The sequence below is a fragment of the Fringilla coelebs genome, assembly GCF_963513975.1.
Source record: "Fringilla coelebs genome assembly, chromosome: 1".
Lineage (NCBI taxonomy): Eukaryota > Metazoa > Chordata > Aves > Passeriformes > Fringillidae > Fringilla > Fringilla coelebs.
This window is the reverse complement of record NC_140028.1, coordinates 89,774,317-89,794,652: the sequence shown is the minus strand read 5'-3', so window position 1 is coordinate 89,794,652 and position 20,336 is coordinate 89,774,317. Positions and strand designations below refer to the sequence as shown.

General features: G+C 42.7%; 1 protein-coding gene across 4 annotated transcripts in view; it reads right to left on the bottom strand.

The window, feature by feature from the left end:
* Window positions 1-19,907, bottom strand: part of ATXN1 (ataxin 1) — a 215,575-nt gene extending 195,668 nt beyond the window's left edge. For 3 of the 4 annotated variants that reach the window (XM_084215223.1, XM_084215225.1, XM_084215226.1), the window contains exons 1-2: window positions 19,706-19,907; window positions 13,150-13,269 (exon numbers count right to left, since the gene is read on the bottom strand). The gene's annotated coding sequence lies outside the window, so the exon portion shown is untranslated. Of the gene's footprint in view, window positions 1-13,149; window positions 13,270-18,602; window positions 18,725-19,705 lie in introns of those variants that run through there. The other variant, XM_084215224.1, reaches the window with a different exon arrangement.
* Between the last annotated feature and the right edge of the window lie 429 nt (window positions 19,908-20,336).

The window sequence follows — 20,336 nt, the reverse complement described above, 5'->3', positions numbered from 1 at the left end:
AAAATAATGAATGCATAATAATCCACATACAGAAAGGTGCATGCTAATTAGATACATTTTTCTCCTTGTCAAAGAACAGCTTCACAAGGAAAGCATAAAAACCACACTGAGCCTTCCATTAACAGGGAACACTTGAGGCTATAGATCAAAATGAAACATCTCAAATAGCTTAAGGAGAGCTTTATTTTCAGTGTACGGCTTGATGATGCCATAAAGAACTTTGGTACCATTGCACAAGTCAGTTATTTCCTCCATTCTCCCCTCCAAAAGTGGAGGGTGATTGCAGAACATGCATGCTTCTTTCAGTCTTAATTCACTCCAAATTTGAGCCAAAGGGGTCTGATCCTAACACTCCAAAAGTCAACAGGAGGAACGCCAGTGGGAACAGGGCCTAAGACAACATTTCTACAGTAGTCAACAACACTGAGTTATATAAATACTTCCTAATATATCAATACTGACTGGTCATCAACATTTCCATTATAATCTTTGTACTTGGAGATAGCTGTATGTTGGATGCTGTCCATACTTCTCTCCAGCCAGCCGAAATGAATTGGTTGAGTGATACAAGGCCCTCTCTCTCCTCTGGAGACCTGCAGACAACTAATAGAACCATAATTTTTCACACAAATCAACAGCATCCTACCATCCTAGGCTGAATTCCAGTTTACCTACTTAGATACAATGTACTTTTGCAGGGCTATAAAAGGCAGCTTTGGTTTTGTTTCAGGAAATAAAGGGCTAGCATATTTTTCATGTAGTATGTCATGATGTCAAATAATCACGGCCAGAAATGCAACAATTAGGTGTGAACAACAGCTTCTGAATATGTGTCCTGCAATTCTTCTTCACTTTGTTCACAGTGCACTGAGAATTATAAATTTAGTAATAAACAGCAAAATCTAGTTACCAAAACAAGGAGCCTGTCACAAATGCTCTTGAAAAAATACCAGGCGTATTACTAGCATCACAAGCAGTATTCTTCCCACTCCTATCAAAAAAGCCATCCTTGAATTTGATCTCCTTGGACTCAGAAGAATGGCTGTTTGTCTACAGAGCCTCAGCACTATTATAACTAAACTCGTTATTTTAAAGTGCTTAGAGTACCTTGGGCATGACAGAAGACACAAAAAAACCCAAGTTCTGTTGGACAATATGAAACTCGTACTAATGTGACTTAATTCAAATTCACAAGATACGCTGAAGCTGTTCCAAAAAAGCATTAGGGCATATTTTGAGGACAAATACTAGGAGTAAAACACAAAACTTGTCTTAGTTTAACCAACCTCCCAACACAACTTCATGAATCTTTTTTAAATGAACCTGAGTCTTTTATCTCCTTCCTGCTCCTGGAAAGATGCTAATATTAGACCCACCAAACTGCACTGACCAAGAATCAGCTCTAGAAGTAATTCTTATTTCTGAAGAAATTAATTAATTAAGGGAACTGATTTTTAAGAGCAATGTGGGTAAAATGTGAGTGCAACTGCTTCATGCATTAGTTGAGAGGTTTAGCTGAAGGAATGGGCATACATGTTACCCTCAGTTTTTACAGTGAAACATGTTTGTTCCTTCACTTGCCCTTCCAGTACTTCTCAGTATAGACCCACTCATCTTCAAGCCTTCCCTGGACCAGAAGCTGAATGATGGCAAGGACAGGTATTTGCAAAGTAGTCCTATCACTGCCCCCCTGAAACTCAACAACTTCACTGTGTAAGATATAAACCTGTTGAGGAGAACTTGCTGTGAGACTGCAGAACACTCTGCTCTGCAGAACCTGGGCCAGAAACAGCATGGTGGACACCAGTTACACAGTGCTAACCAGGTGAGGTGGGGTGAACTCTGTGTGGAGGCTTAGACCACGCTCTTTCTTCACAGCTGAGGTGTTTCAGTGGTTTTTTCTAAGGTGCAAACACGCAGAGTTTATACATTTATGTTGACAGGTTAGCAGCTTTGCTCTCAGTAGTAACCACAATTTCTTTTGAAGTTTTCAGCTGAAGTTAAGAGACGACCCAGGTCAGTACTCACACATCACACACCACAGCTTTCCTCAAGCACAAGAAGAAAAACCCAGCAACGAAAAGCCCGGCTACAGAGTAAACACCACTTACACACATCACAAAAGCTCTTATTTTCCATGCCCATCCAAGACCACAGATTTCCTAAGACTGAACACTGGCTCTCCATTAAGGACCTCTGAGCCTATCCGAGTGTCTCAGCTCCCTGCCAACCTGCCAGCTCCCAACAACTGGGCATTGCGCATAACAGAACTGCCCTCAGCCAGCTACAGCAATGCACTCAGCATCCAGACAGCAGCTTCTTTTCATTCCATACCTTCTTGTACAGGCCTTTGTAAAACACACACACAAAATCTTTACTAGTATGGAGGGAAATCAGTGGCTACAACTGCAAAGCGCCGTGTTGCTAGCCAGAGACGAAGAGCACACAATCCGATGCTGAATGACTGCCAGCAAAGAGGAGTCGCAGCTTAAGGCCTCAAAAGCACTTGGAAAGCTGTTGCCTGGCTGATTACGTCCCCATGAAAGGGTAAGGCTCCAGAGCAGCGTGCACAGCAGATTAGAGGCAGGGCTCCCAGCAGTGCCGGCAGGAGCTGCAGAGCTGAGCCGACACACGTACTCTGCAAGTGCACCCTGGTGCGTACTCGCACGGCAACGTGCCTCCTAGGGAGAGCAATACCCGTGAGCGGACAGGCTGCAGTCCCTGGGCAGCCACCAGAGATACCTGCTCAACTTCCTCTGAAATGAACAGGTCCCTAAGAAAATTTAAACATCAAGTGAGGGATGTGGTAAAACTCCAATCAAAAAAAAAAGAAAAAAATTAGTAAGGGCAGTGTCTCTGAAAAAAGGGACAATTTGGCATTTGCAGTGTGTACAAGATGTCTTCATACACTTTCCTGATTCCTTGCCAGTAACTATTCAAAAAAGACCACTTAACAAGCAAACAGGTCTTCAGTACAACAAATAATAAAAAAGAGAGCAAAGCTTGTGCTATTTAAATATCATGAAACATTCTGCTAATCATGCACAGATGGAAGTACAGACGCTTCTGCCAGACGCCTTGTTCAGAAACTTTGCTCTATTTTTAATTATTTGATGCACAGAGGACCTGTTTGCTGATTAAAAGGGCACTGCCTTTAAAAGCACTCCATCAATATGGAGTCTAGCGTTGTTTTTAAAAGAGGACTTAAAAAGTAGTAACTCATACCTCCAAGCTCCTTGCACCAGTTTTTATAATCTTCTACCATGAGGTTGGGGTTTTTTTCAGATGTTTTTCTCACCTCAAGAAACTGCCTACATACGGGAAAAGTGAAACTAACTAACTAACTCAAGCTATTGTTAAATGCACTGAGTAAATAAATTTGGAAAATGTGTATTAATCAATTTGGAAAATGTGTATTTTCCTCTAATATCCATTAGTCTGTAACTTTTTGTTGTTACTTATAAAAAGAAGGGTTACCAATTTCCAGATAGAAGTTATTTTTGATGTTTTTCTGTTTAGTCAAAAGCCTCCTTTTTGAGAAAACATACCAAATCCAGAATTATCAATCAAAATAATTATTATATTGTTTGGGTTTTTTAAATCTACTATAACTACAGTATCATTCCAGTAGTCAGTTGATGGCAAAAGCATGCTGATACACGCGCACACACACACACACGCAAAAAAAACCCAACTTAAAAAAGCCCCTCTTACATATTTCCACTTCACACCTTAAGTGAACTTCACTCATTTGGTGGGTGCTTCATTCTGGTACTTCTCCATAGCAGTCCAGGAATTTTTCCCTCTCTGAAGAACCTCACTCAAAATGCATACTATGTCCCTTTTATTTTCTTTTTCTGAATGAAGTGCTTTTCAAAAATTCTTTTTTGATTTAACTTACATTTCACAATGTATTACTATAGAACTTTATCACTGGAGCAGAATCACAGTATGAGAAGTGATGATAAAGAAGCCCAAAGAAAAGTGCTCAAGCTGCTACTTTTGACCAATCAGTATAACACATGAAAATGGTATGACATTTTTTTAAATTTACATTAGCAATATGAATTATTGCTATTAATACAGTAAAAGAATCCTTTGATTAGAAGATCACATGATATGATAATAAAGTAATAGGTTCTCCTTTATTTTATGAGCAAATGACCCAGGCTCATGCTCAGGTACAGAGAAAATAACTGAATGAGTTTTGGTTTTGTGGTATTTCATTGTTTATGTTTTTAACAATGCCAGTATGTAACATTTTACAAACAAATGTATGCTACTGATTTGTTAGAGATCAGCTGACAAGCCTAAAAAGCAAGATGTCTGCTGAAGAGACACTGCAGCTAGAAAACAGGGAACACTGACAGGGGCACACAGACTGAAAATCCAATGTTCAGCCAGGGAAACAGGCACCCACAGAGAAGCTTCAGAGAAGAAATAATGGTCTTTTCCCATGAGAAGAAGTAGAAGGCTGCATGGAGTGAAAGGCTTGTCCAGGCAGATCACTGGGGTTGCAAAGCTCAGAATCCAGCTATGACTAAACTAGGAAGGAAGAGAGGTAGATGAAACAACATTCAAATTTGCATTTCTGCAGAAAACTACTGAGGTATTGAAACACTCTAAGCAGAAGGGCATTTTAGACACATAGAAACACACACAGAATTCCAAGGGAAGACAGGGTCTACACAAAATCTAAGTATTGTGCCGGTAACAAACGCAGTGAGGGAGACGTGTACAAGTAGGTCAGATATGCAGCAGGAAGAACTGCTGAGCACAGGAGAATCTTGGTAGAGAAGGCGGTGAAGAGAAAAACTAATTGGCCAGAAACAAGAGAAAGAAGTCTGGAAATGGCTAAAACAGGACAGAAGGAACAAAAAGGCAAAACATTGTTTGGGCTGTGTAAGGACAGATTAGTCTTATTCACCAATACATCCACCTGAAGCACAGGAAGAAAAGAAGACTGATGACATATGACTAAGCAACAACTTTCAGTCCTTCTCCACTTGAAGAAAAAGCCAAGTGACTGCTCTACTCCCACCAAACAAAGTGTCTGATCAGCAGCGCTGACCTGTCTGCGTCAGCTCTGAGCCCAGAGGCTCAGACACACACCAAAGGCCCCAGACTCTATCACACCATATTTACACCCACATGGCTCCATTGAAACCACCCAAGTAAGTAACAGAGGTGGGAACCTGACCCCTTATTTCACCACAGCCTTTGGCTGAGCACCTCGGTGCGTTGCACAACACGCACCCTTCATGTTAAATAAGAGCAGCATAAAACCACTGGTTGCTGCAGCCTAGGTTGCACAGCACTGCTGGTTTCATAAAGACACCCTGGCTGAGCTGTATAAACAGCACCAAACACTGCAGCCAGCCAGCTGACAGCTCAGATGAACGCACTTCATAGCAGAGCTGCACACATAGCAGAAGTGTGTCTTAGTTTGCATTTCTCCCATTCCATACAGCCAACATGACATTCACCAAGTTTGACTCCTTAGGTAACAGGGTTGTACTCGATTGCCGATGTTTAACGTATTTCAGATGCTTACCTTCTACCCACCTCAATTTTCCTTAGGGCTCTTTCTCACTGTACACTAACTGATAACATCTGGATAGTAACCTCATGTAACAAATGTCATACTTTCACTGAGGAATTACTTTAATTTGCTCAGTCACTACACATAGTATTGCCTCTGAGCCTGCTACTGAGGTGCAATCAAAAGAAACCAGTGGTGAAAAACAAATGGCAGAACACATCCATGCTGGTTGTATCACTCTCACACCTGAAGACCACACAACAAGAATTAGTTACTCTGTCATCTTGTGCAAATATGGAGCAAAATGCAGACTTTTACTCCTTCAGTTCTTCCAGTTTTGCAGTATCACATCTGTTTTATGACACTTTTCTAATGCATTTGTGAGCTATCCAAACACCATATAGCGTAATTTTAAACTATAGCTTATTGTACTGTAAGCTCCATCATCATCCTCTTTCCCTGTAAAACAGGACACATGTATTACACATGTGTTACACATACACATGTGTTACACATGACATATATCACTTACCTCCCCACAGTTTAATTAACCAACTGTCAAGTTCACTTCAAAGGAAGTCACATGTGATTTCCAAGACTGTCACTAACAACGAAAATATCAGGCCAGATCACAGCAGAGATCCAAGAAAGCTAAGCAAGAGTTGCAAGAAGGAAACGTGATACTGAACCCTGATTCAAAGAGGAAGCAGACAAGTCCTAAACAGAGAGGTGCAGCAGCTTCTCAGTTCTGCAAACAAGGACATGCAAACACAAATGGTATGACCAGACCAACCAGGTCATCCTCAGCTAGTCCATCAGCAGGCATTACTTACAGAAGAGTGATGTTAACCGAGTAGGCGGTGGGAAAAAGGAAAAGCGAATCCAGAGGAAAGAAACACAGTATCTAGGATGTATCAGGCTCTCCTTGTAATAAAGTAGAGGGATAGTACCATTTTATTTGGTGCCAAGGAGAGAACAGAAGTGGTCAGCAAGGAAACCTCCATTGTATGTTAGTGAGTTGGGTTTTCTTTGTTTTCAACCTGAGGCCAAATTTTAATGCATTAGCATGTAATTTAAATCTTGTGTTAACTGAAGATCATGGTCACAATATTCATATGTTAATGTTTTATTTGCATAACTATTGATAGAAATAGTGTTGGCATGTATCCATGTGTCTGGGACCAAACACTTTAAAGTTCAATCTTACACACCTCTGAAGCAGGCAGATGAAAATCTGTCTAAATCAACATCTAATAACTCTTTGGCTGCCTCTGGAAAATAAATATGATATCACAGCTCAGGATGCAGGTTCCTCCACAAAAGCTGTCATGGTTTGTAGAAGAATTTGTCAACGGACAAGTCCTGTCAGTGTAAGCAAAGCTTTCATACCACAGGTGAGGCATCCTAAGTAATATTTATTTTCTGATAGTTACAGAGGATTTTCTTTATTCAGCAATGCCTCTATAGCACTACGTGAGACATCTTGAGTCATTAAAATATTAAATTGAATGAAAAATAGGTTTCAAAAAATTAAAAAATGGTTCAGCGACCTTCTGTGAGGTTTTGACTCCTTGTGTTATTATTATATTTAAAATGCTAGTTCACTTCATTTTATAAAATCTCAAATTGTATTTGTTTTTTCTTCTTGTATCTTTGCTTCTAAAACATGATATATTCTTTAAAAAAATCCAAAAAGGAAAATGGGACTTATTTTTCTATTTTTTTAAAATAATCTCCCAAGCTACTTTCTATCTGTCAGTATATTTGCTGTCATTGTGTTCATATTTGAATTCTGTACTTCAAGCCATCTTTGATCAACTTGATTAATATTCCTTTCAAAAGATTTTATAGCTGGTGTACCTCACTAACACAAAGTAGATTAATCTGTTCTGAATTATATGTTTCATAAAACTACTGTTCCTCTGATTAATTTTACAAAAATACATGACACTATGTACAAATGAGTCTTTTCTCATTGATAAAACAATCCTGTTACACAGCTTCCAGTACTGGGCAAGAGATATCATTGGGAATATCTAATAAATCAGCAAGCCTGATGATGCAATGTCATGTGAGCTAATACAAAAAATACTGTATTTTTATTTAGTAAAGGAAAAATAGCCCAATTCTCAGCTTATAGCACTGGCTCAGCCCCAATGGAAATCTTCAGGTATCAGTATCAGTAGAATAATACCACCATCTAGTCAAAGTGCCTGTAGATGTTCCACAAACCTTTCTCCACTGAAACCAGTAAAAAAAATTTATTCAAATTCAATAGCACGGTTGAGTTTCAGAGACACTGGGACTGAACAGGACCCATCTGACTCCTGATCTGCAAGAGAGACTCACTTTGACCTTACCATGACTGTCATGAGCAGGCTGATGTCATTTCACCCCATAAATCCCCTCGCCTGGTTGTAGCTAAGCACCGCTGAACTTAGGTACCCTCTAGAAACACTGTGATGCTGTAATTAGCAGTGAGACTTCTAATGCATTCCCCAGCCAGAAAAAAGAGTTGCTGTGGCCACTGGAGTAAAAGAATGTGAAAAGGAAGTGGAGAAGAATGAATAAGACAGGTAACAGCAGAGAAAACACAGTAAAAGCTAACTAAAGTATCTCATATTAAAAGAATACAATAACCACCAGGAGTCTGCTGTCAGACAGGTACTACAATAAACAGTGGTTTGTTTGGTTTTTTTTTAATCCATTAAATTGATTATTTTAGTGAAGAAGATCAGTGATACATGGAAGATATATCTCTGACATAAGCTTCTGCTTCTGAGCACCTAAATTACATGAGGTTTGGTGCTTGGGGTTTTTTTGAGAAATTCCATATTTAAACATTCTGCTTGCAGTGCAACAGCAACGTAAACCCTTGCTTCATTTTTTGGCAGATACTGTGCATCACTCACGTTCAACTTATCATTAACTGTGAACTGTTCACAAATCTTAGTGTGGTTTCAATGCTCCTATGGCAAGGCTAAACAGCATTTCAAAAACAATATCCCCAGGCCCACACTGTAGTTTCTGAAGCACAGATTAAGCACGGCATTCTGCTCAACAAGCTCATCACTGTTAAGTAACTCATCAGAAAATAAAGAGGGAATTATCAAATGGGAATTGCCAAGTAATTAGTTCTCTGAAGCAGATGACATACAACTGTTAAAGGGAGGGGCTTCCCTGCTAGTCATATGTCAAAGTAGAGCCTCCTAATCTGTAAATAAAAATTCAGTACATATGATTAGTGTGATGGGTTTTTAACTGCTAGTGGTACATGGAGAATAAAGTTACAACTTCTTCTACCTAATAACCTACTAGGATTTTTTTTTCCCTTGAATATATTAAATTTTCAAACCATTCTGGATCTACCGGCTGTAAGACTACCTTGGGAAAGCTATGAATACAGCGCAGTACCAAGCAGAAAATGTGTTCAGGGGCTATGGAAGAGGATAAATGCATTTATTATTATAAACATTTGAAAATATCACTTTCTAGTCAGGTGCTACACATGCCACTGAAAAGGAACCACACCAATGAGAAAATATTCAGTAGCACAAAATTTCTGAGCACAGTAAAGGAGGATTAAGCCTGCTTTTGTAATTATCCTTCTCCATTAAAGCCTGACTTTCTTTCAAGTAGCTGGCCTCACAGAAATGTTAGCTGTACAAAATTACAAAGGCCTTCACATGTGGGTACCTGACAGACAAAATGCGGTAATGGTCACAACCACAGTCCAGTACAAGTGAGGAACACTTTGGCATTTGTACTTTTTATAGAACAAGGAGTGACACCATAAATCCTGAAGCCAGGTTCACATGTAGTTCCAAAAAAGTAACTGATGAGAAAATAAAGAGGCAATTATCAAATACAGGGTTTGCCTCTGTAACAGTGTCCCAAGATGAGAAACCCCTCAACCAGCACATTTAAATCCAGATGCTGCCACCTGGGCTAATTTCAGACCAAAATCATATCCCTAGTAACAAGGGCTAACTTTCTTTCAAAAGCACAGCCCTGGTTTCAAGGCAAGGCAAACCCCACCAGCACACCCCTGCCCAACACACACAGCCAAGGGAGAGGGCAGCAGGAGGGCATACAGAGATGCTCAGGCTTGCACACAACTGCACATCACATCCAGACACCTCACCACTTCTCACCCGCAGGAGATGGAGGTTCTCCATCTACTCACACTAACATCCAAAAGCCCACACTTTTAAAGGAATGCTAACAAGTTGGAGAATGTGGGACAGCAAATCTCATTCCATTTGCAAATACACCTTTTAAAAACACCAAGTTGGAAGGCGAATCAAACCTCGGATAGTGCCTTATATCACATTATGAATGTCAGCCTTGTGTTTTTATGTAGGTATACCACTACACCCCATGCCATCTACACTTCAGACCATGTTATGAAACTTTCTATCAGTCAGACAGCAGGCCTTCAATATCTGCAGAAGAAACAACAGGGGAAAACCTTGAAAGGTTATGGCTGAGGTGAGGGGACCAAAAAGCCTCATTTTTAAGACCTCCATCAGCATTCACATCACTTCATTTAATTTACTTTTTAGTTGCTCACACATAAACAATTTAAAAAATTTAAATTATTCCTAATTACTATCCAGTTATACCTAGTTCACAGCTCCATTTCACTTGTGCTGTTAATGCATTAGAAATCTCCATTGCCTACCTTCTTTTAGCCCTACAGATATTGTAGGCCTTCATAAAGAGCATGAGAGAAAAAATAAAACCAGCTATGATAAAAGGACCTCGATATGAAAACCAAAAAGCTAGCACTGCACACAGTAATATGGAGACAGATTAGTTCTTTTTATGTTCACTATTTAGTATTTTAAAAGGGCAGACTGTTGCCTGTTTACAGAGGTAGCCAGAAGTCTGCATAAAACAGAAATTGTCTTATGTAAAAAATAAGCTATATTAGGTAGCATACAGACATACTTACTGAAAATTCAGCCAAAAAAATCTCTTACAAATGGGCTGCAGCTGTAAATTCATCCCAGTACTATGATTAATAAATATCAAGTGACTTGACAAGAGAAAAGATTAAAAAGAACTCTTTAATTGTTAAAATGTCCAGTATCTCATGCAAAATCCTCTCAAGACGACTGTATAAAAGAAAGCATTGAGTCATTTGCCTACGTGGAAGGAGGCAGTGCACACTCTGAACAAATAACAATAACTCTATGTTTTGGACAGCAGGCCAAAATTAACTAAAAATAAAGAAAGAAAGGAAAGCTGTATCTATTTATTTATTTTTGCTTTACTTTTACTAATACCCATGTCCTTATCCAGGCAAGATGCTTAGCTGGCTCTGCAGAAAATGCTGCTTAGATTAGAAGGGTGAGCACACCTGGACAGCTGACACACAACAAAGATGTTACCCACTGAAGCCACACGAGTGAAGCCATGAATGCACATGCAGGGACATTAGGCCTCAAGTATGGCTTCTGAGATGCATTCTGGATGCCTTCAAACGTGTCCCCTGTTCTGTCCCTCTGACAGACTCCAGGGTCATAACCCAGGTCTCCCTAAAATGGAGCAGGGCAGTTGCCACCTTCACCCCAAAACAAGTGCAAAAGCCAGAAAGAGCATTTCATACTCGCACTCATCATCTATCTGTGGCTGCTCCCTGTACAGTGCCAGGTCACGTTTCTTTCACATGTTACTACTGTGAGCTCCTGCTGGTTTCCTCCAGTAGCAGAGAGAAGTTTGTAAGCAGGCAGTGCCTATCCCAATAACTTTTATTTCACTTATTTAGTTATACAGTGGGCCTGGTTTTGATTGTTCCATAGAAAAAATGAGAACTAATGAGGTGAACAGAGGTACCCCCAACTCAGTAACTAAAATGTCCAACAATAAGAAGTTAAACCAAATCTAACCTCATCTAAGGTCCACAAATACAATACTAAACTTCAAGCTGAGCTGGTATAGGAAAACCAGCATTTTAGTACTATATTCCTATCATGCCTCTGCATCAGACTTAACTAGGTTACATTTTTAATCTAAAATGTTTGTTTAACGCTAAATATATTGTCTCCCATGTAATTGCAGAAAATACCAGATGCTAAAATATCCAAGGTGACTTAGCAATACATTGTGGGTAACACAATCTGATTACTCATAGGACTTGACTAATGCCCTATAAACAACTATTTCTTCTAATTAAGAGATATAAGTTTTTCCAGCAGTAATCATTTCTTCAAATAAACCTATTTTTCTACAACCCAAGTTAATCTTAAAAAATAAAAAATTAAATGCTTTGTGTAACTGATAACATCAAAACAAAAAACTTTCTTCTATTTGATGTCCCAAATCAATAGCTGCTACCAATCCAGTTTTCTTCCAAAATGGAAGGACAAAGTGTGCCAGCGCATGGGCACTTTTTTTACTCTGGAGAAACTCTTATTGCTCTGAAGTTACAGCAGTTACTACTCACCCCCACCATTCAAGCTCCTTTGGAAATTGTAACAGGCCTGCCCTTGCATGTAACTACTTGCCTAGGCAACTTCCCTCTAAAACGCAGCACCCTTCCCCACAGCCACAATAAAATGTAAATGATGCACTGCATACTTTTCTATGACATGCTGTATACATTAAGAAGTTATTCTGCAACGGAGAATTTCTGATCAGCCCTGCATAAATAAGAATGCTATTGCAATTAAGCTTTCAGATTGTAAATTTTAAAAAGAAACCCTTTGATTTTCTGCAAGGAATCACTATATTTCATTTTCTTTTATTTGAAGACACAGGCAATTTTATTATGACCCTTTATCTTTTTTTTTCTTAAAGCATTAGCAGCATTGCCAATCCCAGACACTTAAAAATCATAGAACAGGTCCAAAAAACCAGGCTGGCTTAATGACAATCAGATTAAAGAAATAAAAAAAAAATTTATGTTCTTTTTATTGGCAGTATTATTGTTGAGTCTTGGGACTTGGTCTTTTCAAGTTATTTTCCACAACCATATGGGAAGGAGAGAGAGAGGAAAGGGACAGCAGCAGACTGATACATGTGCACTTTTACATCTTGTCTGGCAACAGCATTTCAGGGAGGAAAATCAGAAGAACTGAAAGCACTCCTCAAAATAGAGCAAAAGACACACAGATACATCAGTAGTGACTAATTATCCTGGGAACTTTTCTAATGCCAGACAAAGTTTAATGCACAGAAGAAACACAAGACAGTGGAAAAGCCAAGCAGGCGACAAGCAACAGGAATCCTGAAAATTATCATAAAAGTGAAGGAAGGATTTATTCAATTTTACACATGGCATTTTATAACAAGAATTAAAGTCTGCCAACTTTTCCATTCATACTAACATCTTCCAGTAACTGAATATACTCTGACCTCAGGTGAGCATAAAACCACCCATATGGAACCCACCTGTTCTCTAAGTCACAGAACTGAGTTACCAGAGTGAAAGGAATTTTTCTGAGCAGAGTTTCTCAAGGACCTCTACTGCCAGGCAAGGGAAGTACAAACCTATCACAGGTAGGTAATCACACAGACACCAGGAAGGTGTGCACTTTGCCTAAAGCCCAGAGCAGACAGCGTACATTTGCTGAAGAAAATAAAAAGCATTGCATTCTCACCTTATTGGCAGTGCATAACTGTAGGGTGAAGAAAAAAATGATGGTGGTCACTGTCCTACGGGGTCAAGAATAAATTCACAGCTTGTATTGCTTGCCCATCTGGCTTGGCCTGCAATGTGACTGTTGATCCAGGAGTTGAGGCGATGGAAACCAAAATAAAGAGAAACAAAAACACAGTTAAGAGTCAACATTTACAGTCATTTACAACACACTAAGATAACCCAAAGGAGACTGAGAGAGGCTGCTTTTACTATTACTCAAGCACAAATAAACCATAGATTTAATTCTGCAGACAGAGCTCATACAGTAGAGAGCAGAGCCCATTTATTCAGAGAGCTCTTTTCCTAAATGTGATCTTAATGAGGTGAAGAATCATAAGCAAGTGAAGATGACTGTCTTCACTGCCAACAGAATATATTTTATTTGAGAAGCAGTAGCATTCTGAAAACATAGTGCTGCAATTACTACTACTAGGTGAAAAATAATCACCTATTGGAATGTGACTTTACCTTCTACACTATTTTATCATTAAAGATGGCATGCTACAGTTGATGCCTATTACTGTAAATTCCCAAAAAAATATAAACAAAGAAAAACTTTAACAATGTGGTTTTTTAATTTTTTCTGGGATTTTGCTCAGCAAAATCATGAAGAGCCAGCACTGAACTTCTGCTGACATCACCTACTAAAATACGTTTGGGGTTTTCACTTGGAATCTCACCAAATATTTTTATCACTCTTGGTACAATAAAAGGATTTAGTGGGACCATTTCTCCCTCACTGAGAATCGTTTCTGTTGTTTCAGTTTATGAGCATACTTACTTGTTCCTATTTAGGGAAGGATTTACACGCATACTTAACTCTAGATAGGTTCTTTAATCAATCCTCATTCAGCAAAACCCTCACTGGGACATCTACTAAAGTAACTTTGCAGACTGGGACCAATGCACACATACAGATTTGCATGTGTTGTACAACCACTTCAAATGACAGTTTTGAGAGGAAAAAAAAAACCATGAAGCATTACATTCTCAACACATGCACTGAGATCAAAAAGGATTTATAGTCATGGATCTAGTTTTTGTCTTTTTGCAAAAAGCAGGAATCTGCAAAGTTTCTTATATTTTAAAATGTTAGTCATGCATCACCTCAGCCAAAGCCATGTAAAAATCCTCAACTTTCTCATATAAAGAATGTGAATCACTGAATAAGACCTCAAAATACAGTGCCTTTGACCGAATACCTATTTATTTATTTATCACATTTGGAGTCTTGCTTAAAAGTAAAATGAAAGGATGAGGACAGGATTTTCACTTTGCAAAGCTTAGGCTATTGAAGTCACGGGAATATTGCAAGTCAGTTCTTTGCAATGAAATATTTACCTGTGCCAAGCCTGCCATACTTCTCTTTCTTGTTCTAATTATATTTTTATCTGTTAACACAGAGTTGGTTACAGCAGTCTCAGAAGAGACCTACAACTAAATCTGTTATCTGCACTCTCTGAATTGTACACACCATACCTGCACAGTTCTTCAGAACAACCAAATCACTCACAACCTGTGTGGTTATAGCTGAGGCTGTCACACAGCCTGACTTCTCTCAAGCATCACCAGCTGCAGCTGCCTCGCACGCTGGAGTAGGTTTGCAGCCAGCCAGTGCTTCAGACCATCTATGCGATCCTGACAAGCACTTCCTTTACAGCCTGCCACACTTTTTTTATTGCATTTCCCTCTCAATTAGTACACCACAACAAAAGCAGTGTGCATATGAACAATCACAATGATAATCCTGACTGTCATCTTCTAAGATGTACTGCTAAACCTCAGCAAGGGGAAAAATTAGGCCTTGATTTTGTTTTACTAAGACAATTACTTTAAAGTTCTAATGTTTAAATCTTTAGTTGCTTTTCAGGTGACTGAATTCAAGTGTCTATTTTCTTAATTAATGGGAAACTAGGCCACTGGATCTATTACATAAAAATTTGTTAAGTGAAATTCCATGTCTCTTGTAAATGTCTTTTAAAACAAAACTAGTTTTTTCAACCTTTCGAAATAGATTCAATCAGTCTAGAAAAGGAAAGTTTCACTGTTTATTTTTCAGAAAAGTTTTTTTTAACTATGTATATATTGCCTTTTTGAAAATAATTACTTTCTAACACTCTTAGTCACACAGGTAATTTGTCTTACAATAAAATATGTATAAGCATCATGCAGCACACAAAGGCTCACACTACAGGAGTTGTCCTGCTCATGACTGTTCTACTCTCTCCAGCCAGTCCTCCTAACGAGCTCTTCTATTTCAAGACACCTCCTCAGAACGGAGGCAGCCGCACCGAGCAGAGGATATTCCCTCCTAGGCAGAAGGCAAGTTAGTTGAGGCACTGAGAAGTTGCACTTCAGTGCAGGAAATTGCCTGCAAATACCCTGTCCCCTCACTCCTCCAAGAAGAAACGTTCTTGCTTGGCAGGCAGGCTGAGACCTGCAAACTCATCACACCAAACCCAAGACCGCCACTGCCTGTCACCACAACAGCTGAACCACCAACAGGCATTTCTCATTGCCTCCTCCTCCAGCTCCAGTGCTTTAGCATCAGAGCGATTAAAATATCTATTTTACTGAGATATTTCTGGATTGCTTTATGTTCCAGCCTGATACTACAAACAGTCAGGAGCTGTGGGTGCTGATGATTTCTCATCACTGAGACACAAAATCCTCCGGGCCAAGTTCAATATTAGTGTCAGTGCACCCAAGATTAGTGACTGGAGTAGGGGTGTAACCCACTTCTATAGACACTTAATGCAGCTCCTTAATCAGGCAAAAATCCTATTTAAGCCCACAGTGCTTTTTGCCATGAAAAGCAATATAGAGAAAATAACAGTGATATGCAGCAGATCACTTTCTGAGCTCGGTTACTCTACTACATGCCTGGATTAAATCCAATAAATTGAGTTATTTGAGATATACACCCATGTAAGTGGCTCACAATCCCATCCCCTGGAGTTACTCCAGATTTATGACATTAGAACACAGTGCCAAATTTACTGCTTTTAAAAAATTATACCTACATTTATGGAAAAATGGCTTAAAAGAGTCATGTTCAAACAATGAGAATGAAGACAAGTATACATTGCTTGGTGAAACATGTTTTTAAGAGCAACATTCAGTTCAAAGCTAATTATATTACATATCTTTTGATGCTGTTATAAACTGAGTCAGAAAGTCTCCTGCTCTATGGCTATAGTATTTTGATGAGCACAAATGCAAAATATACACCCATACTAGAAACAAAGTGTTTGCTGAGGCAAAAATTGTTTCTATACATGTGAAACTGCAGTCAGATTTCACCTAACACACAAAAGGGCCTAGACCTTGCTAAGAACTATGAGGAGGCTTTAACAGACCCAGAGTGACAATACTGACATCAACTAACACCAATTTTCATCTTACCAGCCACAGGGAGCAAAGTACAGTACAGGAGTGGAGAATAAGAAGCCTGTGGCCTATGATGAGAATGCTGGAATGGGAACTGTTAGCAAACACTGCTACAGCCACCAAACAGTTAAACCAGACAGACGGGGGGGGGGGGGGGGGGGGGGGGGGGAAGGAAGAAAAAAAAAGGAAAACTCTGAAGAAACTATACAACTTTGCGAGCTGGTATAAGCCAAAAGCATTTTTACAAAGTACCACACCTTCATTAATTTGCTAATAATACACGCAAGTGGAACTGACGATTTGGCTGACCTGCTAAGCGTGCCACGTACGGTCCCATCTGCCTGACACTCCAGTGAGCAAAGAACACCCTTCCCTAGAAGTTCGGCCATTAGGAACCCACCACCGGCATCTTTCAATTTTCGGAAAGCCCGAGGCGCTGGCCGCGCCGGCCGTACGCCACCAACGCGGCACACGCAGGGCTGGCGGTAGCCCGCTGGGTCGCCCGCCAGCCACACACGCACCTGGCTGGCCGGTGAATACGGTGAATCCCGTCTGTTACCATGGCAGCCTGATCTAATTACATGACTGATCAGGGCTGGAGTAAGCGCGCTGAAAGCCTGCACCGCTGACATGTCGCTACATGATGAGAGAGACAGACAGACAGCCGAGCAAGGAGGAAAACCTATCGACCTCTGCCTTATGTAAAAAGTGAGGAGATTACAGCCACCCTTTCAAAACAGCTGCTGCCCGTAAAATACCGGGCCAGTTTTACGAACAAATTAGGTGCAGTAACGTACAATTACTACTATTATCCCGCAGCATCACAAAAATAACTACGGCGCAATATTTTCCCTGGCCATTCTCAATTTCCCTCTCCCCCATTCATAACCCTTGCTCCATATGAAAAAACTGCACCGTCTCTATCAGTCGAACAGAAATAGATTAACAAGAAGCCGGGATTTTCCTTCAGGGGACAGTTTCATTCGAAACTGAAATTAAAAGTCCTTGACTTATCAGTGTGTCAGCAGAGTAACTCACTATGCCCGACCGTATCTGACGCGTGAAGTAACCATTACTGCATAAAATACATAACCATGAGCGTTAAAGGTTAAATTATAAGCTGCTTTACAAAATATGAATTTCTTTACCATATGAAAGGGAAAAGGTATTCGGCAAAGGTCATTTACCTGCACACCCTTCCCGTTCTGTACATAGAAATCATTTGTAAAGAGGAAGGTTTTACAAACCTAGATTTCTTCGTCTGGTTGTAAAAAAAATGCCTAAAATTTTTCCCCAATTCTATCTGGAGTTCGGGCTCATAGGGGAGAGATGCTGCTCGGAGGAGTCCCTATTACACAGCATACGGTAAACAAAATAAAAATAGCCTGTCGTTCTCGTTGTCTACACAGTGCATTATATAACGGGCTTCCGACTTGTTTTCTTTTCTATTATTACTCTTCAGTAATTCCTCCTCTTCAATAACATGTAAATCGCTCCCAATTCTGTCATTTTATTATTATCGCTATTACTATTACAGTAGGAGCTAACGCTTTTCCAGCACGCTTTAATTTACACTTTAATATATTCTCAGGAATCACATTGACGGATTCAGCACCCACAACCGTACACGGGGTCATTTATTTGTTTTTCTGCCGGTAAATTACGATGCCTTAGGGTTAAAAAAAAAAACCAAAAAAGCCAAAAAAGCAAAAAAAAAACCAAAACCAAACAAACCAATAACCAAAAACCAAGCCACCAACAACCAACCCCAAACCCCGCAACCCAACCACCCCCCACCCGACCCAAGCAAACCCAGAGGCAGCGGGGGATCGGTGAGCGGCAGGAGGGCAGCGGCCGCCACGGGAGGCGAACGGAGCCCCAGGGCGGCGGCGGGGAACCCCTGCCCCGCTTCCCCTCGGGAAGCCGCCGGCCGGACCCCACAACCGCGGGCGGGCAGCGGGGCGGCGGCGTCCCGCCGTCCCCCTTCCCCCATCCCTCCCGCCCCGTCCCTCCCGGCAGTACCGGGTGGCGTCTGCAGCCGGCCTGGGCCCTGAGTGAAGCGAAGCGGGGCTGCTGCCGGGCACATCCCAGCGCCAGCGCCGCCTCCCCCGCCGCCGCCGCCGCCTCCTCCTCGCTTCATTCACCCTCCGGCAGCCGCCCAGCCCCGTACTACATACGCCGTGCGGTGGCGGCGACCGGCCCTGCCGGCGACCGGCCCCGCGCTGCGCCCCGCCGGGTCCGCCCGGCGTACGAGCCCCGCACGGCCCCCCCGCACCGCGCCGCGCCGGCCGCGCACGCACACACGCGCACACACACACACACACACACACACAGCACCGCACCGGCACCGCACCCCCCGCCCGCGCACACACACACACACACACGGCACGACACGGCAACCCACACACACAGCCGGCACCGCACCCCCCGCACACACGCGCCGGCACCGCACACACGCACGCAGACACACACACACACAAACATACACCGGAGCCCCCACGCTCGCACACACACAACACGCACACACCGGCACCGCACACCGCCCCCCCGCACACACGAGCACACGCGCAGTCTCACACACCCCGAGGCCGCCGCCGCACCGGGGGCAGCCGCGACTCGCAAAATGTCCACCGTCCCCGCGGCCACCCACACCCCGCCCGGGCCGGGGGGAAGCGGGAGGGAGGGGAAGGGGGGGGGGGGGGTGAAGAAGGAGGAAGGAGCGGAGCGGAGCGGAGCGGGGCGGGGGGGGGGGGCAGGGCTGTACGAGCGGCTCTCGCCGCGGGGCCGCCCCGGTCCCCCGCTTCCTCCCGTGTCCCGCATTCCCACTCTGTTCCCTGTGCGGCGTCCTCGGCCATTTCGCGGCCGCCCCCCTCTCCCTCCCTGCCTCCTTCTCCCCTCAGGGCCGGGCCCGCGGCGGCAGCGCCTGCGGGCCGGGCCGGGCCGGGGGCGGCCGCAGCGAGGCGGGCTGCAGCCCCGTGTCGGGGTGGGCAACGCGCTCCCCTGCCCCCTCAGCCCCGTGTTTTTCCAGCTGGAAATCGCCGGCGGTTTGCAGTCTAAACAAGGGAAGAAGCCGCGGGCGGGTGGGGGGGAGGCAGAAAGCAGAGGAGGAAAAAAAAGCCACTTACTGTAAAGTGTCAGTGGAGGTGGGGTTGGCGGGGGTGGGGGGGTCAGAGAGAGACTCGCACACAAATGTCTTCCTAGCTGATCACGGGGCTTGGGTCTGCTTTTTGTTTGTTTGGCTTTTTTCCTTCCCCCTGCAGTGACACAGGTCCGGGATGTCTCCACCACTGTAGTAGAAATGATGTCTGCGGTACAGCGCTCGCTCCCTCTCCGCTCTCCAGCATGTAAATGGGTAATAGAAGCCAAATATGGAGCAGTTGGCTGCCTCTGCAACAGCTCAAGGATCCTACTTCATGCAAAAGGCGGGGGGGGCGGGGGGGGAGGGAAGGGGGGGGGAGAGAAGGGAGGAGGAGGAGGCAAGGCAACACTCTGGCAGTCGGCCAAGAGAGCCACACAGATTATTGCATACGCACGGCACCGCCGGGCCAAGGCGGCCTTTAACCCTTTGCGGGCCGCCGCACGCTGCCCGGGGGCGAGCAGGGGGGCTGGGGGCTCGCCTCGACACTTACCTCCTCCCTCCCCTTGTAACACTTCAAAGGCCAGGCTGGCTCTCTACGGTGGGATTAATCCCTGCGCATGCCAGTGTTCCAGAGAAGTCCCCGCTCCTGTAGCAGGCTGCGTCGCGGGGCTCTCAAA